The sequence below is a fragment of the Macaca mulatta genome, chromosome 4, assembly GCF_049350105.2.
Source record: "Macaca mulatta isolate MMU2019108-1 chromosome 4, T2T-MMU8v2.0, whole genome shotgun sequence".
NCBI lineage: Eukaryota > Metazoa > Chordata > Mammalia > Primates > Cercopithecidae > Macaca > Macaca mulatta.
Window position 1 is genome coordinate 154530721 of NC_133409.1, and position 27083 is coordinate 154557803.

Consider the following 27083-nt stretch of genomic DNA (forward strand, 5'->3'; position numbering starts at 1 on the left):
GTTTCTTGACTGTCAGAACTGGAGCAATAGCGTCCGCAAAACGAAATCCATGCTGGGTTTCGAGACCACGGTGCTGGCCCAGGCTCTGGCGAGGGTAAGGACTGGCAGCGACCCACGCTCCTGGGTCTTCATTTCTAATAGCTGGGAATTCCACTTTTTTTTTTTTTTTTTTTTTTTTTTTTTTTTTTTTTTTGAGACGGAGTCTCGCTCTGTCGCCCAGGCTGGAGTGCAGTGGCCAGATCTCAGCTCACTGCAAGCTCCGCCTCCCGGGTTCACGCCATTCTCCTGCCTCAGCCTCTCGAGTAGTTGGGACTACAGGCGCCCGCCACCGCGCCCGGCTAGTTTTTTGTATTTTTTAGTAGAGACGGGGTTTCACCGTGTTAGCCAGGATGGTCTCGATCTCCTGACCTCGTGATCCGCCCGTCTCGGCCTCCCAAAGTGCTGGGATTACAGGCTTGAGCCACCGCGCCCGGCCGGGAATTCCACTTTCTCACCTCCTCGCCTTCACCTAAATCCCCGGAGGCGGTACTGACCCTTCTGTTTTAGTATCCACCTACGTTAACTCTTGATAGAAGAGTGCAGCCCTTGAAGGAAGAGGGAAAAGAAATTTGAGAAGGGATAATTAAAAAAAAGCTTTTTGTGTGAAATTATTTCAAACCTACAGAAAAGTTGCAAAACTAATACAAAGAACTACCATACACACGTTACTCGGATTTAGCAATTCCCGATATTTTGCCACAATGATTCTCCTCTCTTTACGCCTAAATACATACACACACTATTATTTTTCTCATGGACTTTATTTTTATTTATTTATTGAGACAGGTCTTGCCCTCTTGTCCAGGCTGGAGCGCAGTGGTGCGATCTCGGCTCACTGCAACCTCTGCCTCCGGGTTCAAGCGATTCTCCTATCTCTGCTTCCCAAGTAGCTGGGATTAGAGGCATGCACCACCACTCCAGGCCAGTTTTTGTATTTTTAATAGAGACGGAGCTTCACCATGTTGGCCAGGTGGTTCTGGAACTCCTAACCTCTGGTGATCTGCCCGCCTCGGTCTCCCGAAGTGCTGGGGTTACAGGCGCGAGCTACCCCTGCGCTTCTGTATTCTTTTAAATCATCCCCATCATTCTGGCACAGCAAGATAGGTTCATCTTGTAGTTTTCCTGGCACAGTCCTGGAATCAGTGTAGTTGACAATAGTAGCTACTTTCTATTAGTATCTCTGGTTCCTTTTAGTAGAGAATGGTATTTGAAAATCAAAATATAGAGTTATCTTGCTCATTGTTTCTCAGGTATTTCTTCCAGGCCCAGTTAGCAGACAGATCTGTAGGGAAAATGTGCTTTTTTTTTCTTTTTTTTCTTGAGACAGAGTCTCACTCAGTCGCCCAGGCTGAGTGCAGTGGCGCGATCTTGGCTAGCTGCAACGTCCTCCTCCCAAATTCAAGCGATTATCCTGCCTCAGCCTCCCGAATAGCTGGGACTACAGGTGCGGCCCCCACACCCGGCAAAGTTTTGTATTTTTAGTAGATACGGGGTTTTGCCATGTTGGCCAGGCTGTTCTCGATTTCTGACCTGAAAGAAGTGATCCACACGTCTCAGCCTCCCGAAGTGTTGAGATTACTAGCGCGAGCCACTGCGCCGGCTATGTATAATTTCATACTGATGCCTCCAATTCCCATCAACACCAACAGGACTGTTCTTTACCTTCTTTTTCTTACAGTGACAGCCTGTTTCCAACAACACACACTCTCACACACTCATTTTCCCAATCCTAAAATTCACACAAAATCTCAGAATTCCTACAGCTTTAGCTCTACAAAAAATAACCCTCATACATAGAGTTTAAGATTTCTTTCCTCTTCTTTTTGTGCTTACAATTAAATAACGAACTGTGTAAAGCGTTTTCTTAAATCAGTTATTTCAATGGGATAATGTATTGTTTCACAATGCAGTTTTAATTTGCGTCTATTTGTATTGAATTTTAGGGTGTTTTCACACGCACTTGAGTCAGTTTTATTTTATGACTATGTGAGACTAACATGCTTCCAAGAGTCAAAAGAATACAGAATATTATAATCAGAAAATTTGCAAGAGAATGTTGTATGCCAGGACACACTCAAATAACTGAATGGAAGTATGCTCCAGGAAATCTAACGCGATGGGGAGACCACCTTGGGGTGAGTTGATCTTGGGCTGACCACAAATCAGGAACAGTGCCTTTATTTGTACTGTTAAGCTGCCTTTCGTTTGGTGTAGCGGGCCCTAAGACAGGAAACGCTTCTTGTAAGAAATTAAGAGTGGAATTGGAAACATAAAATTGTCAAGACAGAGCCCAGACTCAGACAGTAATAGTCATGAAAGTATTCTCTGACAAGAAAACGTGGCGGAGGGGGTATAGCTCAGTGGTAGAGCGCGTGCTTAGCATGCACGAGGTCCTGGGTTCAACCCCCAGTACCTCCACGTCTTTTTTTTCTCCCCCGGGCACCAGTAAGAAGCGGTCCATGATATTCCCCAACTTCAAAATTTTCTCTGTCAAGGTGAATTGTGTTGACATTTATCTCTCATACACAGAGGTGACTCATGTTTATTCCTTTGAATCTATTTGCTGCTTAGGGTTATCCACTTATATTTTCTAAGCAGTCCACCAGTTACTAACATGGACCACGCACGAGGGAAGCAAGTAGTATTCCTGGCCATGCAGCCGATTTCTAGTTGTAAATGAAATAATCAGGAACCATAGAACTGTGCGGCCCAAGTCTGATTTCAGATCGGAAGCTAAAAGCCTCAAGTCCTTTTCTGTTTCTTCTTCTAACTCCCTCTAACTAGGTTGCAGAAGCCCTACAAGCTTTCACTAAACGATTACACGGCCGGTGTTTGACCACCAGCAGGTGGTCACTTTCCATTAGAGACTCCCATAGTTTGAAACTTAGACTATTTAACTACAAACACAGGGCAAATGATGAAAAGATAGTCAGTCACCTCAGCTGAAATTTGGTGGAAGTAAAAAGTACTTCTCTGGGTCCTCTGAGGAAGTTTCTGGTCTGAGATGCAAACACTCTGAACTCCAGGAACCAAGATCAGTATAGGAGAAAGCTCATTTTGTTGTTTTTCATACATAAAAGTAATGAACGTTTATTCTCCCAAGCCCAACGGATCCTTTTCTACCTCATTGTACTTACTCTCCGGAAATAATCTCCTTCTAAGCTAGGGAACAACCCATATCTCCAGATTAGAGCTCTTTTTAGAGTTTCGGATTCTGGCATTACAGTACTAAGCAGAAATCCACAGGGAAATACTCTGCAAGTATGTTAATACTAACTTGTTAAAAGAAAATCTGCTTTTATTTTCAGCTTTATTTCATGCCAACAAAGGGGAAAAAAAATAAGTCACTAAACACCCAGAAGGCAGAAAAGCGACCTCTCTCCATCTGCGGGAGCCAAGCAAGCGTGTCTGCTTCTGTATGCATCCTTTCTTTTACTCACTTTCTAAACGCTGTAACGGTCCACCATCTACCAGGGGGTCACAAGTCATCGCTAAACTCAATCTGAGGTCAGCCCACTCGACTTGTGAAGGGTTCACTTATATTGCCTCAGCACCTGTAATAGGACTAAGAAGACGGTGGCTGCACACTTAGTTAACACTGGTTGTACCGCGACTTCGTCCTGTTGCAACCGCTGTGCAGCTCTGCAGAGTCCTGAGCCAAGAGCTGGACGTGAGGAGTAAAGGAGCTCGTTGCAAACGCCAGGAAGAGTTTCTTTAGGGTGAAGTTGGCTTTCTATTGGCTTTATTCTAGGAGATATATGTGGAACAAACAAACGGAAACTTTCTTTCTCATCTTTTGCATTTCAAGCAAAAACTAGTAAAATTAGGTGTTTCCACTGTCATGCAAGCTGCCGGCAGATCCCACTTCTAACTCTCAACACAGGCACTCAGGAAGTCGGGAAATCCCTGCAACTCCCTCAGAAGCTACAGTATCAGCGGTTCCTGAAGCGCAAACCAAAACCCAACATCACTCCAAAGAGCTCAGCCGGTCTGTTGAGCGACGGAAATAGCGGAGAGGCGCTCGTGAAGCCGTGACAGCCTGGGCAAAACGAACCAGGTTTCCTTCCTGGTCGAGCCTACCTCCCTAGGGACACCTCCCTTCCCTCACGGCCAGAGGAAGCGACGGAGAAATGTGGCGCTTAGATTCACTCTACGATCCCGTCCATCCAAATCCGAACCATCTTAAGGATGTTTTTCCTTGCCTTCTATCTCTCTCCCTTTTGTGTTTTTCTTCCTCCACTTCACGGCACCCCACCTTTTCCCTCTCTCCGCCATTTGGCGCTCGGCTCCTCTTCACCTTCCCTACCCTTTACTTCTGAACGAACTTTTCACAATAGTGCAGAGCAGTCCTAGAACCATTTACACATATTTTAAGCAGTTTTGAGATTTATATGTAGCTGCTGTTTATATTTCCGCATCACTTTCCACTATTTTCCTCTCTATATGTTCAACTTTAAACATTTCTGCAGCATGGGCTAAGGCTGAACCTAGCTGGGAAGAGACCTGAGGCGGCAGGGATAAACCTAGCGGAATGTTGTTTCCTGTCTGAGAAGACTCGGACCTTACACGCGGGAGGAAAAAACAAAGCGTGTAAGAGAACATACTTTTTTAAAAATTTTATTTATTTATTTTTTAGGAAATCATCCAATCATCTAAAAAAAAATTTTTTTTTTTTTGGAACGAAGCTTCGCTCTTGTTGCCAGGTTGGAGCGCAGTGGCACAATCTCGGGTCACTGCAAACTCTGCCTCCCGGGTTCAAGCGATTCTCCTGCCTCAGCCTTCTGAGTAGCTGGGATTATAGGCGCCTGCCACCACGCCCGGCTAATTTTTGAATATTTAGTAGAGACAGGGTTTCACCATGTTGACCAGGCCGGTCTTGAACTTCTGACCTCAGGTGATCTACCCGCCTCGGTCTCAAGTGCTGGGATTACAGGCGTGAGCCACCACGCCCGGCCTTAATATCGACCCTTCCATCAAATTTTGGCTAAAACTGAAAGCCTCGACTCTTTCAGAACAGGAGACTCAGTTTGAAAACTGTTCAGACATAGAGAGGGTTTTATTAAAATTCAGTTTGCAAGTAATTATTGGCCACAGCAATTCTTTCATTCCAGAGAGAATTGTTTCTGAAATTCTGTAAACGTCTTAAATTGTTTTTAAGTTATTTAGCAAGAGGATTCCAATATCTTGACACTTTCGAATTGATATAAAATTTCTAGGCTGAGGTGGGGGAACTGATTGAGGCAGCAGGTGAAAGTTGCAGTGAGAGGAGATTGCCACTGCACTCCAGTCTGGTAGAGTGGGACACTGTCAAAACAAAAATAAATAAAATCTCATGATCACAGATGTGTATGTAAAAAGCTTTTTTTTTTTTTTTTTTTTTTCGAGACGGAGTCTTGCTTTGTTGCCCAGGCTGGAGTGTAGTGGTGTGATCTCGGCTCACTGCAACCTCCGTCTCCTGGATTCAAGCAATTCCTTAGCGGGACTACAGGGGCGCGCCTCGACACCGGTCTAGTTTTTGTGTTTTCAGTAGAGACAACATGGGGTTTCACCATGTTGGATAGGCTAGTCTCGAACTCCTGACCTCAGGTGATCTGCCCGCCTTGGCCTCCCAAAGTGCTGGGATTACAGGCGTGAGCCACAGCACCCAGGCGGAAAAAACAATACTTACGCATCAATGTGCAGACCACAATTCTTTGAACCCTAAGGCATAGGCCAGGAACGGTGGCTCACACCTGTAATCCTAGCGCTTTGCGAGGCCGAGGCGAGACCAGACTGACCAACAAGGTGAAACCTCGTCTCTACTAATAATACAAAAACCTTAGCTGGGCGTGGTGGCGCGCGCCTGTAATCCCGCCTACTGGAAGAGACTGAGTCGGGAGAATCGCTTGAACCTGGAAGATGGAGGTTGCAGTGAGTTCAGATCGCGCCACTGCACTCTAGCCCGGGCGACAGAGCGAGACTCCGTCTCAAAACAAAGAAACAAAGAAACAAACATATTATACTTTCCATTTTCACTCCCTAGGTCTCCGTGCCAACCAAGGTGGATGTGTGAGCACAAGACCGGTAAAAGCAAGAAAATAGAAAAAAAGAACTGCCTCGCTCAGGATGTCTTTTTTCGGAAGCTATAAGCCCACTACCATGTTAACGTGTCCAATAATTCCTTTATGCCTTGTCACTGAAGAGCAAGTCAGAAAAAGAAAAGCCGAAAAAAGAGAAAAGTAGGCCGGGCGCGGTGGCTCACGCCTGCAATCCCAGCACTTTGGCAGCCCGAGGGGGCGGATCACGAGGTCAGGAGATCGAGACCATCCTGGCTAATACGGTGAAAATACAAAAAATTAGCCAGGCGTGGTGGTGGGCGCCTATAGTCCCAGCTACTCGGGAGGCTGACGCAGAAAAATGGCATGAACCCGGGAGGCGGAGCTTGCAGTGAGCCGAGATCGCGCCACTGCACTCCAGCCTGGGGGACAGAGCGAGACTCCGTCCCAAAAATAAATAAATAAATAAATAAATAAATAAAATAAAATAAAAAATAAAAAAAAGTAAAAGCCGAGATAATTTCATTTTGAATTCCTTAGTTTTCTGAGGAGTGTTTTACACGGTGACCAAGCATGGGAATATCTTCCTGATGACCAATTCCTCGCCTTTTCTTTCCCGGCTTTTGCTGGGGAAAATTGGATCCTATTTCACACATAAATTGCAGCAGAACTTATATTTTTGGGGTGTAGGGAAGGTGAGTGAATGACCGGTGATATTGAAGACAACAGAATTAGGCACTGGAAGATACACTGACTTTACAAATGGCAGTTTCTGTATTTTGAAGAAATGACAAAACGAATTTGTCCGGAGCGGCCGAAATAGCTCAGTTGGGAGAGCGTTAGACTGAAGATCTAAAGGTCCCTGGTTCAATCCCGGGTTTCGGCAGATGCCTTTTGGTGTTAGCATGTCATTCCCTTAACACAGCACTTGCTCACCAAATCCCAGAGGTCTATATATAACTCCACTTCTTTTTGATGTTTTCTGAAAATTCCATAAAGGAAATGTACATAGATATATATATTTGTAACACTCCACTGAAGACTTCCATGAGGTGTTAACTGACAGGACGTAAGTTATTTAAAGCCTTAAACCTAGGAAGTTATTACTTTTAAAACCTAAGAAATTCCAATATGCTGTATGCTGTGGCACTTACAATTCATTTCTCACTTGATGTTATTTATGTGTGTTGGATGGAGGTGTTTTAAATCACAAGAAATGTGAAGAAACCTGTAGAAGAAGAACTATTATACTGTATGAGTGCATATATGTGGTGGTGGTATATTCAAGAAACATTTTGCAATTAGAAAAACGTGGGTTTGTACCTTGAGTCAACTCCATAGCTCTGCAGTTAAACTGCTGGAAAAATAACTTTTGTTTTGTTTGGTTTTGTTTGAGGCAGGGTCTCACTCTGTCACCCATGCTGGAGTGCAGTGGTATGATCACAGCTCACTGCAGACTCAGCCTCCCTGGACTCAAGCGATCCTCCCATGTCAACCTCCTGAGTAGCTGAGACTACGGAAATGCAACAACAAGCCTGGCTTTTTTTTTTTTTTTTTTTTTTTTTTTGGAATTTTTTGGTGGAGACTGGGTTTCACCGTGTTGCCCTGGCTCTTTCGCCCTGGCTCTTCTCGAAATCCTAGCCCGCCTCTGCCTCCCACCATGCTGGGATTACAGGCTGGAGCCAGCACACCAGGCCTAATTACAGGAATAGTCTAAGTTTTCTTACTGACAGGACATTTCTTCCAACTGGCACCCTTGTCTACAATTTCCAAATCTTAACTTATTTCTGTGTTGGTATCCAGGAAAGAACAAAAATAAGTACTTCTATATGAATTATTCTGTCAGACATTCATGAGGGGTCCTGGAATACTGAAAATGAAAGCAAATGGGCAGCAAAGTCATCAAGACTCAGGTGCATGTGCCCCATTTTCCCTTTTTCACTTCAACTTCTCTGTTGAAATGCTGTGTTGGGGGTAATGGGTTTTCTCCCCGCCCTTTTTTTTTTCTTTCAAATTGCTGTTTCAATTTCAGAGCTATTTCCCCCTTACTCCTGCATACTGTGTGAGGAGACAATAATCTACAGTACTTCAACATCAGAACTGCAGCAAGTTGAAAAAGGAAAATTAGTATCAAATGAGAAGCAACCTCAAGGTGGGAACATTGACTGCACAGAAACTGGGAATCAGATACTTTATCCTTTAGGTAACTGAGGCCTTCTCAACTCAGAAGCTTGTGTTTTATTTCGTTAAGAAATATTTGGTTAGACAAATGGTAGTACTGAATGTTTTCTTGCCTAACACAGTAATGATTCCTTTACATTCTGTTGAAATGGAAGTTCTAGGGTAATTCCCAGCATGATTTTTCTCCTATTCAATAGCTTAAAAATGCGGCTAATAATAATTAAGTAAAATGGGATGTTGTAAAGATCTAAGGAGATTATGCATAGAAATGCATTCTGTCGAGAACACTCGAAGCATGAAACTTAATTACCCGGAGACCATGCTCCATGCTCTCTGGCTCTGGGAATCTCCCAGAACCGCATTTAAAGAGATAGCATCATCTCTAGACAATGCTGTCCAACAAAAGATAATACAAGTCTTCTACTTTATCTTCTGGGATAAAAATAATTTAAAAAAAATACAAGTCATAAATGCGAGCCACTTTTGTAGTTTTACATTTTCTAGTAGTCACATTGAAAAAACAGGCAATATTTATTCTATATCTTTTTTTCTTTTTTTTTTTTTTTTGAGACGCAGTTTCGCTCTTGTTGCCCAGGCTGGAGGGCAGTGGTGTGATCTTGGCTCACCGCACCCTCCGCCTCCTGGGTTCAAGCGATTCTCCTGCCTCAGCTTTCTGAGTAGCTGGGATTACAGGCATACGCTACCACCCCGGCCAATTTTTTTGTTTGTTTTGTTTTGTTTTGTTTTTTGAGACGGAGTCTCGCTCTGTCGCCCAGGCTGGAGTGCAGTGGCGCGCTCTGCAAGCTCCGCCTCCCGGGTTCACGCCATTCTCCTGCCTCAGCCTCTCGAGTAGCTGGGACTACAGGCGCCTGCCACCACGCCCGGCTACTTTTTCGTATTTTTTAGTAGAGAAGGGGTTTCACCGTGTTAGCCAGAATGGTCTCCATCTCCTCACCTCGTGATCCGCCCGCCTCGGCCTCCCAAAGTGCTGAGATTACAGGCCTGAGCCACCTCGCCCGGCCTTAATTTTGTATTTTTAGTAGAGACGAGGTTTCTCCATGTTGGTCAGGCTGGTCTTGAACTCCCGATCTCAGATGATCCGCCCGCCTCTGTCTCCTAAAGTGTTGGGATTACAGGCGTGAGCCACTTTGCCCGGCCTCTATATCATTTTTAAAATAATTTCAACTTTTATTTTAGATTCAGGGGGTACATGTGCAAGATCGTTACATGGGTATATTGCATGATGCTGGGGTTGGGGTGGGATTAATCCCATCACCCGGGTAGTGAGCATAGTACCCAATAGCTAGCTTTTCAAGCCGTTCCCCTTCCCGGCTACTCCCTAGTAGTCCCCGGTGTTTACTCTTTCCGTCTTTTATGTCCAGTTTTAATAATATATGTAAATCGCCTTGTATAACAAAAACATTATTTTAAGTAATCCATCTTAAAATTATAAGTGAGTTATTTTATATTAAAAATGATATTGCATCTTTGAAATCCGGTATATATTTTATACTTACGACACGTCTTACCTCGGACTGGGCAATTTCATGCATTCAATAGCCAATGTGGCTAATGGTAACCATATTGGACAGTGCAGATTTAAACAGATACTTTATATGTTTTTAGGTTTTCAAAACTGAGTATGTATGACATGAGGGTGTTCTGTCTTCAAAATTAAACGTTTAATTCCTCAGAAGAATGCTGTGTTAAACGAGCTCATCCTACAGATTATACGCAAAAAGTATTTTGATCATGTTGTTGGTAGATAGTCTGAAGATAGATATAGAGATTTAATCATTTCAAATTCCCCCCTTTTATGTGACAAACAAAAAAGCATACCTTCTTATTATGAATTCCCAAGAATCTGATAGATAACCAGGTTTCTCTGGGTGTGACATGACATAAGGATGAAGGAGAGTTTCTGCAAACTGTCCTAATATTGCTTTTACGGCATCAAAGAGTCAAGATAATCCTCCCCGGTATTTACATGCACACACACAAAGACACAGACAGGCAGACACACACGCATGAATACACATTAATTTTGTGTGTAACGCTTCTCTAGTCTCTCATTCAGTGAAATCTATTACTTGGTGTTTCCTATTTTTATTCTAGAAATCCCATCAGTCAACTGAAAAGACAAGTCTGGCATACAACTTGCGATCTGCCAATTTTAAAATGGATCAATGTTATTTTATTAACATTGGCAAAGGTTCATATACGGGCAAACCAGAATGAGAAAGAGTTAACAGTCACTAGAAATTTCGTTCCTGGAAATGGGTTTTCTTCTTATCTTCTTATATAGTTCAAAGAACCCAGTCTCACCATGATAAGTCCCAAGATTCCAGAACTATTTAGGAGCAAACTTGTTTGTTGCCTACAAATATCACCAATAGGTTTCTAATTCCCATATCTCAAAGTACACTTTTTAGTCTTTATTCACCTCCATGTAATGTGTCTACTACTACTAATGCTTACAAATCCCAGGCTGGAGACGGAGTTAATTGCCTGAGTTCTCTGTGTAATATCCTCACAAGTGTGCCCCACAGATACTTTAAATTTAGCGTGAGCCAAACTAACTCATCTTCTCCATCTTTCAATCTTTCTCCCATTCCTAAAAGAGTTGTTAAAACCTCTCCCTTTCTGCACCTGCTTGTCTTTGGCAATAGCATGTTTGTTTTTCTGAACTACTCTTCAATCCTACTTCTATTTATCTTTCATCTTACTCTCATAATTCAACCCTCCTCTTCACCCCCAAAGCTGTTTTTCATTTATGCCTTATGAATTCCCTCCCCTCCCCTCACCTCCCGTCTCCTTTTCTCTCTCTCTCCTTTCCTTCCTTCCCTCCCTACCTCTGTCTTTCTCCTTCCTTCCTTCCTTTCTTCCTTCCTTCTTTCCTTCCTTCTTTCTTTCCTTCCTTCCTTTCCTCTTTTCTGCGCCCCCCCCCACCCCCGCTTACTCCCTCACTCCCGCTTTCTCTTGCTTGCTTGCCTTTCTCACTCCATTGCCCGGGCTCGAGGGTAGTGGCGTAATTATAGCTCCCTACAATCACCAACTCCCGAGCTCAAGCCATCCTCCCGCCTCAACCTCTGGAGTAGCTGTGGGTACAGGCCTAAGACACCACGCCAGCTAGGGACCCTTATGAAAACATGCTGAGTGCCTCGCTCTCAGGTTTTCTTCTGATTATGGCTTTCCTCCATCAAATCTTACCTTGATATTCCGACTGAGTAAACAACAAATATGAAGCGTTTTAGGCAGGGAAAGGCTGAATTTCAATGGCTTTCTGTCATATCTGGAAGAAGTCGAAAGAAACGAAAACCAGAACTTGATTCTTGCCAAGCATAATAGAAGGAGACCCGAAGAACTCAATGTCTTGACAATGGAAACTTCTTGTGGTTATTATCTGACACTTTTCTATCTTTTGTTTTTCGTTTCAAGCCCTACACAGTATTCTAAAGAATCTGTATCCCCCATTAGTACCAAATATCTCCTGCTCAGAGTAGCTCTCCACGCTCTATAGTACTGACCACTACTACCAGCATACTCACCTCCTGGAAATTATTACAAACCGGCCTTTTTAGCAAGGGGGTGTAGCTCAGTGGTAGAGCGCATGCTTTGCATGTATGAGGCCTCGGGTTCGATCCCCGACACCTCCAAGTGCTGGTTTCACTCTGGCAGTTCTCAAGGAACATTCTTCTGCCTCCTCACATTTTTCTATCCTATTTCTGCACATATAGAGAGTAAAAATGTACTCCAATGCATTGCCTCGAACTATCTCCAACCTCTATGCTGTGAGCCTCAACGTCACATAAGGCGATTGCGACAGCAGAAGGAAGACAAAAAAGTAACGAGGGGGAAAGAAGAACGGGATAGCAACAGGGGTCTCTTGAACCCAAACAAAAGCGTGCACATTTACAGGCGGCTCGCGTTGGCTCCCATTTTGTTTTGTTTTGTTTTTGGGTTTTTCTTTGAGACGGAGTTTTGCTCCCGTTGCCCAGGCTAGAGTGCAGTGGCACAATCTCGGCCCACTGCAACCTCCGTCTTCCGGTTTCAAGCGATTCTCCTGCCTCAGCCTCCCAAGCAGCTGGGATTACAGGCGCCCGCCACCATGCCCAGCTAATTTTTTCGTATTTTTAGTAGAGACGGGGTTTCGCCATGTTGGTCAGGCTGGTCTTGAACTGCTGACCTCGTGATCCACCCGCCTCGGCCTCCCAAAGTGCTGGAATTACAGGCATAAGCCACCGCACCCGGCTTTCCATTTTGTACTGTGATTAAAGAGACACAAAGACGAAAAGGGGGTGAGTATGTTTTTGTTTGTTTTCTGGGCCAAAGAACAGAGCGAAAGCATCTGTCGACTGATTTCTCCACCAGTCTCTCCCTGTCGATCTGCACAGGGACACAAGTGCGATCCAATACTGAGACAAGGACTGCTGTGGCTCTCTAGCCGCTTGAAATAGGAGTGGAAGGACGCTGGATGACCGAACAAAGACTGTCGGGGAATTAGAGGCCTTCAACATGAGAGAAGCAGAAACCAATATGGATCAACATTCGTACTGATATTCCATGAGACTGATTCATATTCATATTCCTGTATTTCCTCAGTCACTGCAATATTGCCTGGGAACTTCTGGTAACAGCAAACGGAGGCCCATATGAAAAAAACAGGAAAAGGTTTTCTGTCACAATGGAAAATACATGCAGAGTAAAAGGTAAGTAGATCGCAATCGTGTTGGGCACTTCCTCCGGTGGAAAAAAACAAACAAACGTTTCATGTTCTTTCTCGATCCATCTGATTACAACTGCTTTTTTTTTGAAAAGGGAACTCCCAAGAAATTTTATGCATTCATGGTACCTGTTAAGGGTTTCCAATGGTGTACAGTTTCAAAACTGCTGTTCTCTCTGTACACATTTATTTATTGTTGAATTAAAGTGTCTTTGAGAGGCAAGAAACTACAATGTTTGTTCCCAGTCCACCAGCCTAACACTCTATCAGTCTGGCATGTCTTTATTTCTTGATTCTTTTGTCCAGTGAAAATATCTATAACTAGCATCCAGGAGGAATACTGTCTAGTGAAACCTGCTTAGCTGAGGACTGGCTGTGTGTGTGACCCCAGGCCAATCATGTGTTTGTTTTGAGATACATTTTTTGGAGGAAGGTAATTCACACATGCCATGTATTTTCTTTTTGTTTCATACTTTTTCTTTTTTAATTTCCTGGCATCCATTGGTTCTCTCCAGGCAAACAGTGGCATGCCAGTCACAGTGGACACTGCATGGGAGAGCAAGGGGTGGTGGTTTAGGGTGCTGCAAGCAGAATGCTAAATTCCAGGCCCAACCTCAGATCTACTGAATCAGAACTGCTGAGTGTGGGGCTCAGTCTCCTGTGTTTGAATAAGCCCTCAAGTGACTCTGATGTTAAAGTTTGAGAAGCACTGTTCTAGAGGTTTAAGAAGGAGGTCCCAGGACCAGGCACCAGCTGAGGGGCAAGATTTGTTCCTGGGGTTCCTTGCCTATTCTCAATCAAACTTAAACCACGTGGGAAAGCCAGTGAGGTTTGTAGTTGCATTATGTCAGGGGTGGGGTTGGATTTACCATCTCTCTTTTTTTTTTTTTTTTTTTTTTGAGAGGGAGTCTTTCTCTGTCACCCAGGCTGGAGTGCAGTGGTGAAATCTTGGCTCACTGCAACCTCCGCCTCCCGAGTTCAAGTGGTTCTCCTGCCTCAGTCTCCTGAGTATCTGGAGTCACAGGTGCCTGCCACCATGCCCAGCTAATTTTTGTATTTTTCGTAGAGACAGGGTTTTGACATGTTGGTCAAGCTGGTCTCAAACTCCTGACCTCAAGTGATCTGCCCACCTCAGCCTCCCAAAGTGCTGAGATTACAGGGGTGATCCCACCACGCCGGCCTATGCTTTTCTTTTATAGGTAGGGAGGGCTAGGCAAAATTTTGTATTTCTCTACTAAAAATACAAAAATTAGCCAGGCATGGTGTTGCACCTGTAATCCCAGCTACTCAGGAGGCTGAGGCAGGAGAATCGCTTGAACTCAGGAGGCAGAGGTTGCAGTGAGCCAAGATTGTGCCATTGCACTCCAGCCTGGGCGACAGAGCAAGACTCCATCTCAAAAAGAAAAAAAAGAAAGAAAAAAGAAAAGGAAAAAGAAAAGTGTTTTCTGTTTGATTTTCAGATGCTTAGATTGCTGAGTGCTCTCCTATTGCAATAGTCTTTCTTTTGAATATTATCTCTTCTTTTTTTAGCTTGGATTTGTCTTTATATGACAGTGATAGACAAGCTTGTGTTTTGCATTTTTGAGGCCCTGGGTTCAACTCTGTGTACTTTTATTTTTTACTTTTCTCTGACTCACTCCTCAAACCCACTCCTCAAAGAACTCTGATTCAACTCTTTCAATTTTCTTTCTTTCATTTCTTCTATCTTCTCCCTTCTCTTTCTTTCTTCCCTTCTCTCTCTTTCTCTCCTTTTTTTATTTCTTTTTCTCTCATTTCTTGATCAAATAAAAAGTAAAAACAGGCCAGGTACGGTGGTGCACGCCTGTAATCCCAGCACTTTGGGAGGCAGAGGCAGGTGGATCAACTGAGGTCAGGAGTTTGAGACTGGCCTGACCAACAAGGTAAAACCCTATCTCTACTAAATACAAATAATTAGCTGGGCGTGGTGTCACATGCATGTAATCGCAGCTACTTGGGAGGCTGAGGCAGGAGAATCGCTTAAACCCAGGAGGCGGAGGTTGCAGTGAGCCAAGATTGAGCAATTACATTGTAGCCTGGTCAACAAGAGGGAAGAAACTCCAAAAAAAAAAAAAAAAAAGAAGAAAAAAAAGTAAAGACATGACCCAATTAGTTGCCTTTAATGCTCTCCTATTTGCATTTCCTATTTCCAGCCTCAGCATCACCCAAAGCAAACGACACAGCAGGAAAGAGTAAGAGGAAGAGAAGAACAAGCTTTACAAGATCTCTGGATCATGTTTCCATGTCAACTGCAAAATTATTTGCCTTGCCCTAGATCCAAAAGGTTTTCTTCCATGTTTTTTCCTAAAAGTTTTATACTTTCATGTTTTATGTTTACATCCTTGATCTATTCTGAGTTCATTTTTGTGTAAGGCATAATGTTGACATTCTTTTTTTTTTTTTTTTTGAGACGGAGTCTCGCTCTGTCGCCCAGGCTGGAGTGCAGTGGCCGGATCTCAGCTCACTGCAAGCTCCGCCTCCCGGGTTTACGCCATTCTCCTGCCTCAGCCTCCCGAGTAGCTGGGACTACAGGGGCCCGCCACCTCGCCCGGCTATTTTTTTGTATTTTTTAGTAGAGACGGGGTTTCACCATGTTAGCCAGGATGGTCTCGATCTCCTGACCTTGCGATCCACCCGTCTCGGCCTCCCAAAGTGCTGGGATTACAGGCTTGAGCCACCGTGCCCGGCCTGACATTCTTTTAACATTTTTTTAAATTAAAAAACAAATTTTTTTTTGATAGCCGGGAGTGGTGGCAGGCGCCTGTAATTCCAGCTACTCGGGAGGCTGAAGCAGGAGAATCACTTGAACCCAGGAGGCAGCAGAGGTTGCAGTGAGCCGAGATCATGCCATTGCACTCTAGCCTGGGGCAACAGAGCAAGACTCCGTCTCAAAAAAAAAAAAAAAATAGTGAGACAGAGTCTTGTTCTGTGGTCCAGGCTGGAGTGCAGTGGTAGTATCATTGCTCACTGCAGTCTCAACCTCTAGGGCCCCAGTGACCCTCCCACCTCAGTCTCCCTGAGTATCTGGAACCACAGGCGCAAGACCACTATGACCAGCTTTTTTTTTTTTTTTTTTTTGGTAGAGGCAGGATCATCCTTTGTTGCTCAGGCTGATCTGCAACTCCTGGGCTCAAGCAATCCCCCTGCCTCAGTCTTCCAAAGTGTTGTTGAGGCTACAGTCATGAGCCAGGGGGCCCAGACTTGCTTCCTCCCTTTCTTATACAATAACATAAAAATACAACAATGTAGTACAATAGTCTTGAAATCAAGTTGACTTTCTTCCCCTTATATTTTTATTCTTAATGATTATTTTAGCTATTCTAATTCCTTTAACTTCCTACATACATTTTAGAATAATCGTGTCTATATTAATAAAAATCTTGCTTGGATTTTGATAAGAATTTCGTTAAACCTATATGTCAATTTGAGAAGAACTGCCATCTTTACCATGTTGAGTTTTGCGAACTGTTAACCCTGTACATCTCTCCATTTATTTAGTTTTTGTTGTTGTTGTTGTTGTTGCATTTTTGGTTTTTTAAAACTTATTTCATCAGCATTGTGTACATTACATTGTGTACGCTTCTTTTTTTTTAACGGAGTCTTGCTCTATAGCCCAGGCTGGAGTGCAATGGCGTGATTCGGCTCACTGCAACCTCTGCTTCCTGGGTTCAAGTGATTCTCCCACCTCAGACTCCTGAGTAGCTGGGATTACAGGCATCTGCCATCATGCCTGGCTAAGTTTTGTATTTCTGTAGAGATGAGGTTTTGCCATGTTGGCCAGGCTGGTCTTGAACTCCTGACCTCAGGTAATCCAACTGCCTTGGCCTCCCAAAGTGCTGGGATTACAGGCTGGAGGCACCACGCCCACCTAACATTGCATTGTGTCTTTTTCAGCATTATTCAGGTTTTGTTAGATTTACATCTAAGTATTTCTTTTTTGTTAGAAATTATACATGTTGCTGTCTTTTTAAAATTATTGTTATTTTTTTCACTTTACTAAGTTCTCTCCTTTAATATGGCAATATTCAGCAGCTTACGCTACTCTTTTATCCTTTGGTTCCCGGTGACAAACAATGCAGTAATAATGCCTCTGGTTTCAGTTCCTTTTGGATGACATTTATTAGCAGAGAGAGAGAGACCTGGTGCTTTAGCTGAAATTTGTCAGCCCGAGAAGTGCACTAACTGCTCCAAAGTATCCCTCAGGTTCTAGAAACAATGCTTGCAGTTGACCTTTTGACCAGAAACCCAGTGCATATGCCAAAAGTTTCATTGAAAGGGTATTGACATGTAAAACGTTTCCAACAAAGACAACTCTGTTTATTTCCTCATTAACAGCACACATTCGTGCCACAGAACCAAAGCTATTGGTGATAGTAACTAAAGTAGCTCTTGCCAGATCTTCTTTACTAACAGATTCTCTCTTCTCCTTATAAATCATATTCCTAAAACTAGATGTTGCAGTCCAACCTGGCAAACCAAATCTTTCATGATCTCCTCCATAAATATCACAGGACAGCTTGTCAGTTTGTGTGCTGTCACCTTTGGATGCCATTTCAAGAGCCTCTTCAAAACTTTCACAGCCATACAATAAACTGCATAAACCCTTAAACCCAGAAAGGTACCCTCTCCAAGGCTTGTCGCAGTCACTTGTTTGTAGTTGTCTTTGGAATGGACTGCTAAAATACTGACTCCTGAGCCAATGCTCACTACCAGCAGCGGATAGGGATCATCCCGGTTAAAAGGCATCTTTTGGCGTCGCTGAGGTTCTGGGCATTAGCTAAATAACAGCACTCTGCTTGTCCATTGAAACTGATAGAGTCTATACACAGCAAACGCTTTATAAGACAGACAAGTTCATCCAAGTGGAGGTTTCCAATTGTGCGAAAATCTTTTTCAAACTTGTAGGCACCACCTCCTATAGCACATAGCACCGTTTGCAATGTTGACAAGTTTTTATCTCTTCCCATTTGGATAAAAGTAGACAGGCCCTGGGTTGGAGAACTGATAAAGTGCAAGTCCCCTCTTTGGCCGAAAAGTGTTAAATCTTTCAGTTCAAGGTGTACATCCCGAATGCCGGTGGATCCATATGTAGGGAATTAACAGTGGAATTGGAAACATATAATGATTATCCTGACAGAGGGCAGACTCAGATATTGGCGGTCACCAAAGTGTTTTCTGAAGCATTTGGGTCGTCAAGGGGGTATAGCTCAGTGGTAGAGCGCGTGCTTAGCATGCACGAGGCCCTGGGTTCAATCCCCAGTACCTCCAGGTTCCGTTTTCTTCCCCGGGACACCAGTAAGAAGCGGTCCATGACATTCCTCAACTTTAAAATTTTCTGTCTGTCAAGGTGAATTGTGTTGGTCTCTGCATTTCTCTCTCATGCAGAGGGTGATTCGTGTTCACCTGAGGTTATTTGCTGCTTAGGATTATCCGCCTATTCTTTGTAAACAGACCCATCAATGATTAACATGGACCACGCACGGGGGGAAGCAAGTAGCATTCCTGGTCATCCAGCTGATTTCTAACTGTAAATGAAATCATCAGAAACCGTAGAACTGTGCGGCCCAAGTCTGATTTCAGATCAGAAGCTAAAAGGCTCAAGTCCTTTTCTGTTTCTTTTTCCAACTCCCCCTAACCAGGTTGCAGAAGCCCTACAAGATTTCACTAAAAGATTACACTGCCAGGGGTTGATGATTTGATGTGTGATGGTCACTTTTTCCATTGGAGACCCACAAACTCTGAAACTTAAACTATTTAACTACAAACACACAGCAAATGACAAACAGCATTCACGTCAGCTGAAATTTGGTGGAAGTAAAAAGCACTTCTCTGGGTCCTCTGAGGAAGCTTCTGGTCTGAGATGCTGACACTGAACTCCAGGAACCAAGATCAGGATAGGAGAAAGCTCATTTTGTTGTTTTACATAAATAAAAGTAATGAACGTTTATTCTTCTAATCCCAAAGGATCCCTTTGTACCTCACTGTACTTACTCTCCAGGATTGACCTCCTTCTAAGCTAGGGAACAACCCATACCTCCAGATTAGAGCTCTTTGTGGTATCACCGTGCTAAGTAGAAATCCTCAGGGAAATTTTCTGCAAGCATGTTAATACTGTCTTGTTAAAAGAAAATCTGCTTTTATTTTCAGCTCTATTTCATGACAACAAAGGAAATAAAAAAATAAGTTACTAAACACCCAGAAGGGAGAAAAGCGACCTTTCTCTCTCTCTCCATCTGTAGAAGCCAAGCAATTATGTGGGCTTCTGTATGCATCCTTTCTTTCTTTCTTTTTTTTTTTTTTTTTGAGACGGAGTCTGGCTCTGTCGCCCAGGCTGGAGTGCAGTGGTGCGATCTTGGCTCACTGCAAGCTCTGCCTCCCAGGTTCACGCCATTCTCCTGCCTCAGCCTTCGGAGTAGCTGGGACTACAGGCGCCCGCCACCACGCCCGGCTACCTTTTTGTATTTTTAGTAGAGACGGGGTTTCACTGTGTTAGCCAGGATGGTCTCGATCTCCTGACCTCGTCATCCGCCCGCCTCGGCCTCCCAAAGTGCTGGGATTACAGGGGTGAGCCACCGCGCCCGGCCTGCATCCTTTCTTTTGCTCACTTTTTAAACGCTGTGACGGCCACCATCTATCAAGCCATCGCTAAAGTCAATCTGAGGTCAACCCACTCGACTTGTGAGGGATTCATCTATACTGCCTCTGCACCTGTAACAGGACTAAAGAGGCGGTGACTGCACACGTAGTTAACACCAATTGTACCGCTACTCCGCCTTTCCGCAGCCGCTCTCCAGCTCTTTAGAGTCCTTTTGAGTCAGGCTGGACGTGAGGCATAAAGGAGATCGTTGCAAACGCCAGGAGGAGTTTCTTCAGGGTGAAGTTAACTTTCAATCGGCTTCATTCTAAGAGAAATATGTGGAGCAAACAAACGGGAACTTGCTTTTTCATCTTTTGCATTTCAAGCAAAAACTAATAAAATTAGATGTTACCACCGTCAGGCTCAGTTTCGAAGCTGCCAGTAGATTCCGCTTCTAACTTTAAACGCAGGCACGCAGGAAATCGGGAAATCCCTGCAGCTCCCTCAGAAGCTACAGTATCAGCGGTTCCTGAAGCGCAAACCAAAATCCAACATCCCTTGCTCCTCCAAAGAGCTCAGCCGGTCTGTTGAGCGACGGAAATAGCGGAGAGTTGCTCTTGAAGCCGTGACAGCCTGGCAGAAACGAACCAGGTCCCCTTCCTCGTCGAGCCTACCTCCCTAGAGACAAAAAAAGTACCTCTCTTCCCTCATATCCAGAGAAAGCGACGGAGGAATGTAGCCCTTAGACTCACTCTACCATCCCGTCCGTCCAAGTCCTAATAATCTTGAGGATGCGACAGAGCGAGACTCCGTCTCAAAACAAAACAACCCTAAAGAAGAGAGAGAATGTGCTGGAGGATAGGAAGTATCTAGGAGAACCTTCTTTTTGTTTTTTTGTATTTAAATTTAAGCCTTCATTTATATAAAATAAAACGCATGAAATCTATTCAGTTTATGGCTTATTATATATATAACCAAAACTCAGACCAAGATACTGAATTTTTCAGCAACCAACAGCTGCCTTTTGCCTCATTTCAATCATCCTAACTCTCTGACATCCACCTCCATAGATTATTTTCGTTATGTTTTAAATAATATAAGGCCAGGCGTGGTGGCTCAAGCCTGTAATCCCAGCACTTTGGGAGGCCAAGACGGGCGAATCACGAGGTCAGGAGATAAAGACCATCCTGGCTAACACAGTGAAACCCCGTCTCTACTAAAAAATACAAAAAACTAGCTGGGCGAGGTTGCGGGCACCTGTAGTCCGAGCTACTGGGGAGGCTGAGGCAGGAGAATGGCGTGAACCTGGGAGGCAGAGCTTGCAGTTAGCTGAGATCCAGCCACTGCACTCCAGCCTGGGTGACAGAGCAAGACTCCATCTCAAAAATAAATAAATAAATAAATAAATAATATAAGTGGGATCATATAATATCATCGTATTTTGGGCTGCTACAAAATCACTCAAGACTGGTAATTTGTAACCAATAGAAACTTATTTCCTTCCTTCCTTCCTGGTAATTTGTAACGAACAGAAACTTCCTTCCTTCCTTCCATCTTTTCCTCCCTCTTTCTTTTCTTTTCTTTTCTTTCAACAGAGTTTCACTCTTGTTGCCCAGGCTGGAGCCATCTTGGCTCACTGCAACCTAAGCCTCTGGATTCAAGCAATTCTCCTGTCTCAACTTCCTGGGTAGCTGGGATTACAGGCGAGTGCCACCACACCTGGCTAATTTTTCTGTGTTTTTAGTAGAGATGGGGTTTCACCATGTTTGCCAGGCTGGTCTTGAACTCCTGACCTCAGGTGATCCATCCACCTTGGCCTCCCAAAGTGCTGTGATTACAGGAAACAGCCACCGTGCCAGGCCCGGAAACTTATTTTCTCACAGTTCTGGAGCCTGGGAAGTCCAAGATCAAGGCACTGGCTCTGGTGTCTGGTGATGGCCTTTTTGTTGTGTCCTCACATGGCAGAAAACTGAGGGCAATAGAGAGATGACTTTCCTTTGTCAAGTCTTATTATAAGGGTACCTAATATTATTCATGAGGAAGGAACCCTGATGGCTTAATCTTCTTAAAGGCCCTATCTCTTGATAATTATCACATGGTGACACCTAAGCTTTGGAGGGGACACTTTCAAACCATAGCAAATCTGTTCTCATCTGTGTATGGATTCTTTTACTCAATTTCTGTTTAAAAAAAAAATTAGATTCATTGTCATTATATTGTTGCTAGTAACAGTAGTTATTTTTTATTGCTCTAGAGTGTTCCATTGTCTGAATACTGTACATCATGATTTATTCATTTTACTGTCCAAGTACATTTGCAGCACCCCTAGTTTTTGGTTGAAATGTTTAATGCTGCTGTAAATGTTCTGATACATGTCCTTCAAGGGAAATGCTCATGCACTTCTCTTGGGCATAAATGTAACTGTCTAGTTTTGGGTCACAGGTTTTATATATATATTTAGTTTTAGTTGATATTTTCATATAGTTTCCCAGTGTAGATATAGCAGTTTACAGTCTCATCAGCCATGTTTGCATGTTCCAATTGCTTCACATACTCAGCAACACTTGATATTGTTCACTTTTCACGTTAAATGATTCTGATGAAGAGCAGTATTATTTTGTGGGTGTATGTGTTTTTGATGGTGTCTTGCTCTGCTGCCCAGGCTGGAATGCAGTGGTACAATCTCAGCTCACTGTAGCCTTTGCATTCCAGGATCAAGAGATTCTCATGCCTCAGCCTCCCCAAGTAGCTGGGACTACCCGGGCACGTGGCAGTCTAAATTTTTGTATTTGTAGTAGAGACCGGGTTTTGCCATGTTGGCCAGGCTGATCTTGAACTCCCGACCTCAGGAGATACATCCGCCTCGACCTCCCAAAGTGCTGGGAGTATAGGCATGAGCCACCGTGCACAGCTTTGTTGTGTTTTTAATTTGCATTTCCTTTTTAGCAAAAGATGTTGAGCATATTTTATATCACTCAAGAGCAATTTTTTGTGAAGTGCATATTAATTTGCTCTTTCTTATTGAAGTTTTAGTCTTTTTCTTAGTACTTTGTAGAAGTTCTTAACATATTCCAGATAAAGATCCTTAGTAAAACATAAGTATTGAAGTATCTTCTCCTAGACTGTGGTTCATCATCTCTTCTTATTTTTATTTATTATTTTTTTTGAGACAGAGTCTGGCTCTGTCGCTGGGGCTGGAGTGCAGTGGCCAGATCTCAGCTCACTGCAAGCTCCGCCTGCCAGGTTTACGCCATTCTCCTGCCTCAGCCTCCCGAGTAGCTGAGACTACAGGCGCCCGCCACCTCGCCCGGCTAGTTTTTTGTATTTTTTAGTAGAGACGAGGTTTCACCGTGTTAGCCAGGATGGTCTCGATCTCTTGACCTCGTGATCTGCCCGTCTCGGCCTCCCAAAGTGCTGGGATTACAAGCTTGAGCCACCGCGCCAGGCCCCCCACCTTTTTTTTTTTTTTTTAAAGACAGAGTCTTGCTCTGTCGCCCAGGCTGGAGTGCAGTGGCGCGATCTCGGCTCACTACAAGCTCCACCTCCCGGTTTCACGCCATTCTCCTGCCTCAGCCTCCAGAGTAGCTGGGACTACAGGTGCATGCCACCGCTCCCAGCTAATTTTTTGTATTTTTAGTAGAGATGGGGTTTGCACCGTGTTAGCCAGGATGGTCTTGATCTCCTGACCTCGTGATCCGACCACCTCAGCCTCCCAAAGTGCTGGGATTACAGGCGTGAGCCACTGCGCCCAGGCTCGTCTTTTCTTAAGTAGGATGGGGCTTGAAAAACTTCGTAAGCAGATGAAAGAGAAGAAATGGACACAGACAAGTTGAAGACCCCAGAGAGAGTTCCATCTGGACATCTTACCTCTTGGCTGTGGGAGAAAATGCCCTCAGGCAGTTGGCTGGAGAGAAAAACCTCAGAATAAACTGATGGGCTGAAATGTTCTAGAAGCAGAAACAGTGTGATTTGGTCTGTGATTCTCTTACTTTTCTCCTAGAAGCTTTTAGGGGATATAGTTTAGAGGTAAGAAATACTGAGATATGAGGCAGTGGATTTTCTATCTGGCCAACTTATCATATTTTTGAAGACCTCTCAGAAATATGGCTAAAGCATCAAAAAAGATCTTCACGATGTTTCTTAGTGAGAGAGGTGTGGCTCAGTGGTAGTGTGTCCTTGCCTTGCACAGGGTTCAAAAGCACACACGTTCATCTGTTTTTCACAATTCTTGCCATTCTGTACTTTTCTCCTTTTAAAAACACGTTTTGCGTGGTCACACTAAAATAAACATACTTTCCATTTCCACTCCCTGGGTCTCTGTACCACCTAAGGTGGATGTGTCAGTCCGAGATGAGTGACAGGAAGGGAATAGCGAAAATGAATTGTCTTGCTCTGGATTTCTTTAGTCGGAAGCTATAAACCCACACCACATTAACATGCCCAATAATCTTTTGTTCCTTTTTGCCATATCGTTGAAGAGTAAGACAGAAAAACAAGAGCCCAGAGAAGAGAAAAGATTTTGAAAAGTCTAGAAATTTTTCTGTTGAATTCCCTTGGTATTCTGAGCAGTGACCAAGTTGGAGAACATGTTCTTGCTGTAGCAGGATGAGCCACAGACAGAACTCCTCAGACACCGGATTAAAGAAAGAAGAGGTTTTTATTTGGCCGGGAGCATCGGCAGACACTCTTAAGAGCTGAGCTCCCTGAAGACAGAGTTCCTGGCCCTTTTAAGGGCTTACAACTCCAAGGGGTTCCATGTGAAAGGGTCGTGATAGATTGAGAGCACATGTGGAAAGAGTGGGGGGTTAATCTTTTAACCTCAGGCCTGGTCATCAGTGGCACTGGCTGGTCTTGCCACTGACTTAATTCCTGTTGTTTTTCAACTTTTCCTTCCTCCTCCTCTTCAGAGACAGGAGACAGTAAGAGAAATGGTTTCTTTCCTCATTCCCCCCTTTGAGAACCTCACTCACTAGTGGGAGTTCTCACTCTCATCTTCACTACCCAGGTCTTCCTGCCAGTCCAGTTCCATTGACTTCTAGAGTTACATACTTTCCTGTTTTCCAACGGGGATCAAGTAGTTCTAATGGGTTATAGCACACATCAGTCTGGTCCCTTCCTGGGCTGCATACCTTGCCCTGGGTGGCATTATACACATAAGTCCCTTTTAAACAAAAAGACTGTTTGAACTTTTTGCCCTATCTCAGTCTGAGGAAGGTCAGTTGAAGTCCTTACTATACAAGTCCAAAATTTAAGAAAAATGAATCCCATGATGAACTTCCTCACGCTTCAGCCATGCGTGGACCAGTCAGCTTCTGGGTGTGACTGGAGCAGGGCTTATCATCTACTTCAGAGTCACTCTGCAATGGTTGTCCAGCTTTGGTCTTGCCTCCCGGGTTTCAGGTGCTGCAGGTTTTACATGGCTGTGGTGGATCCAGGCTGGGATTCCCTCTACCTTCACAGCAGTGGGAGTGGTCAGGACGACAGTCTGGGGTCCTTTCCACTGTGGGCACAAAGAGGCTATGTTCCAGTCCTTGATCCACACTCGATCACCTGGGGAGAAAGGGTGAACTGGGGAGAATAAGCTAACAGGGCATCTCTCATTTACCCAGGCTGAGATTGTGTGTGTAATTTTTCCTAAAGCCTGTAGCTGTTGCTGTAACTCAACTTCACCTAACTCTCAGGGAGTGCCTAGAAGTCCCCACAATATGGAAGGGGGCCTATGAGATAGTATTTCATAAGGGGAATATCCTGTTCTTTTAGAAGGGGTACATCTAATTTTAAATAATACCACAGGGAGAGCCTGTATCCATTTTAATCTTGTTTCCTGACACACTTTCCCTAAACTATTTTTGATAGTCCAATTCATCCATTCCACCTTTCCGGATCTTTGAGGCCAGTAGGTGGCATGCAGTTTCCATGTGATCCCCAATACCTTTGCCGTCTTCTGTACCAAGTCAACCACAAATGCTGGCCCGTTATCTGAGCCAATCCATAAGGGCAGTCCAAATTTAGGAATAAGATCTCGAAGAAGCACATGGGTTACTTCACGAGCTTTCTCAGTTCGTGTTGGATAAGCCTCCACCCACCCAGAGTAGGTACACACAAGAACTAGTAAATACTTGTTACCTCCACACTTTGGCATCTCTGTGAATTCCACCTGGCGATCTTCAAAGGGGGCTGCTCCATAAGCTTGTATGCCAGATGGAACGGCTGGACCTTGCCTGTATTGTGCTGTCAGGTAACACACCGCTGGCAGGTAACACACCGCTGCGTCACTGTTTTGGCAAGGGCTGACAAATGCAAGATGTAGAAATACTGGCCTAACAACTTTTCAAGTGACTCCTGACCTAGATGGGTGGTTTCGTGCACAGCCAGTACAACTGCAGCTCCTAGCAGCTGTGGCACAGCTACTCTCCCATCTGGTAACCGAATCAGTCTTTCCTCCATCACTTGCCCTCCCTCTGCCTGGAGAAAGTCCTTTTCTTCTTTAGAATAAGTAGGTATAAGATCAGGTGCTTGAGGGAACAGAGGGGCTGTGACTGATGCCCGGAAGGGGGCAGATGCTGCTTTTCGAGCCTTTGAGTCAGCGTGGGAATTCCCCAAACCCACCAAGGTGGAAGCTCACGGTGTCCTCTGCAATGCATAACTGCCACCTTATGGGGTTTCCATACTGCTTCTAATAATTGCAAGATTTCTTGTGGATATTTTATGTCTTTTCCCCCACAGTTCAATAGGCCCTTGTCTTTATATAATGCTCCATGCACTTGAAGGGTTAAAAAGGCATACTGAGAATCAGTGTAAATGTTTACAGTCTTACCTTCACTGAGTTTTAAGGCCCAAATTAAAGCAATGAGTTCAGCTTTCTGGGCTGAAGTGCCCTGGGGCAACAATCTGGCTTCAACAACAGTGTCCAGGGCCGGGCGCGGTGGCTCAAGCCTGTAATCCCAGCACTTTGGGAGGCCGAGACGGGCGGATCACGAGGTCAGGAGATCGAGACCATCCTGGCTAACACGGTGAAACCCCGTCTCTACTAAAAAATACAAAAAACTAGCCGGGCGAGGTGGCGGGCGCCTGTAGTCCCAGCTACTCCGGAGGCTGAGGCAGGAGAATGGCATGAACCCGGGAGGCGGAGCTTGCAGTGAGCTGAGATCCGGCCACTGCACTCCAGCCTGGGTGACAGAGCGAGACTCCGTCTCAAAAAAAAAAAAAAACAAAAAACAAAACAAAACAAAAAAAACAGTGTCCAGGGTTACCACTGCATACCCTGAACATCTCTCTCCTTGTGGGTTGATGAAGCTGCTCCCATCCATGTATAGTTCCCAGTCTACTGATGCCCAAGGCTGGTCCCAGAGGTCAGGTCTGCTAGAATAAACTGAGTCCAACACTTGTACATAGTCATGCTCAACAGGGCTCTCTTGATAACGGGAGCAAGGTGGCGGGGTTCAGGGTGTTACAAACATCAATAGTTACATGGGGATTTTCACAGAGCAAACTTTGGTACTTGGTGAGT

At 44.3% G+C, this 27083-nt stretch overlaps 4 non-coding genes and 1 pseudogene across 4 annotated transcripts; 4 read left to right on the forward strand and 1 right to left on the reverse strand.

The window, feature by feature from the left end:
* Positions 1 to 2385: 2385 nt before the first annotated feature.
* TRNAA-AGC (transfer RNA alanine (anticodon AGC)) lies at positions 2386 to 2457 on the forward strand. Its single transcript has one exon. It is a non-coding gene; the product is annotated as a tRNA-Ala (tRNA).
* Positions 2458 to 6887: 4430 nt separating this feature from the next.
* On the forward strand, positions 6888 to 6960 carry TRNAF-GAA (transfer RNA phenylalanine (anticodon GAA)). Its single transcript has one exon. It is a non-coding gene; the product is annotated as a tRNA-Phe (tRNA).
* Positions 6961 to 11839: 4879 nt separating this feature from the next.
* Positions 11840 to 11911, forward strand: TRNAA-UGC (transfer RNA alanine (anticodon UGC)). Its single transcript has one exon. It is a non-coding gene; the product is annotated as a tRNA-Ala (tRNA).
* Positions 11912 to 17143: 5232 nt separating this feature from the next.
* Positions 17144 to 18083, reverse strand: LOC705638 (pantothenate kinase 3 pseudogene; annotated as a pseudogene).
* A 109-nt stretch (positions 18084 to 18192) lies between these two features.
* Positions 18193 to 18264, forward strand: TRNAA-AGC (transfer RNA alanine (anticodon AGC)). Its single transcript has one exon. It is a non-coding gene; the product is annotated as a tRNA-Ala (tRNA).
* The last annotated feature ends 8819 nt before the right edge of the window (positions 18265 to 27083 follow it).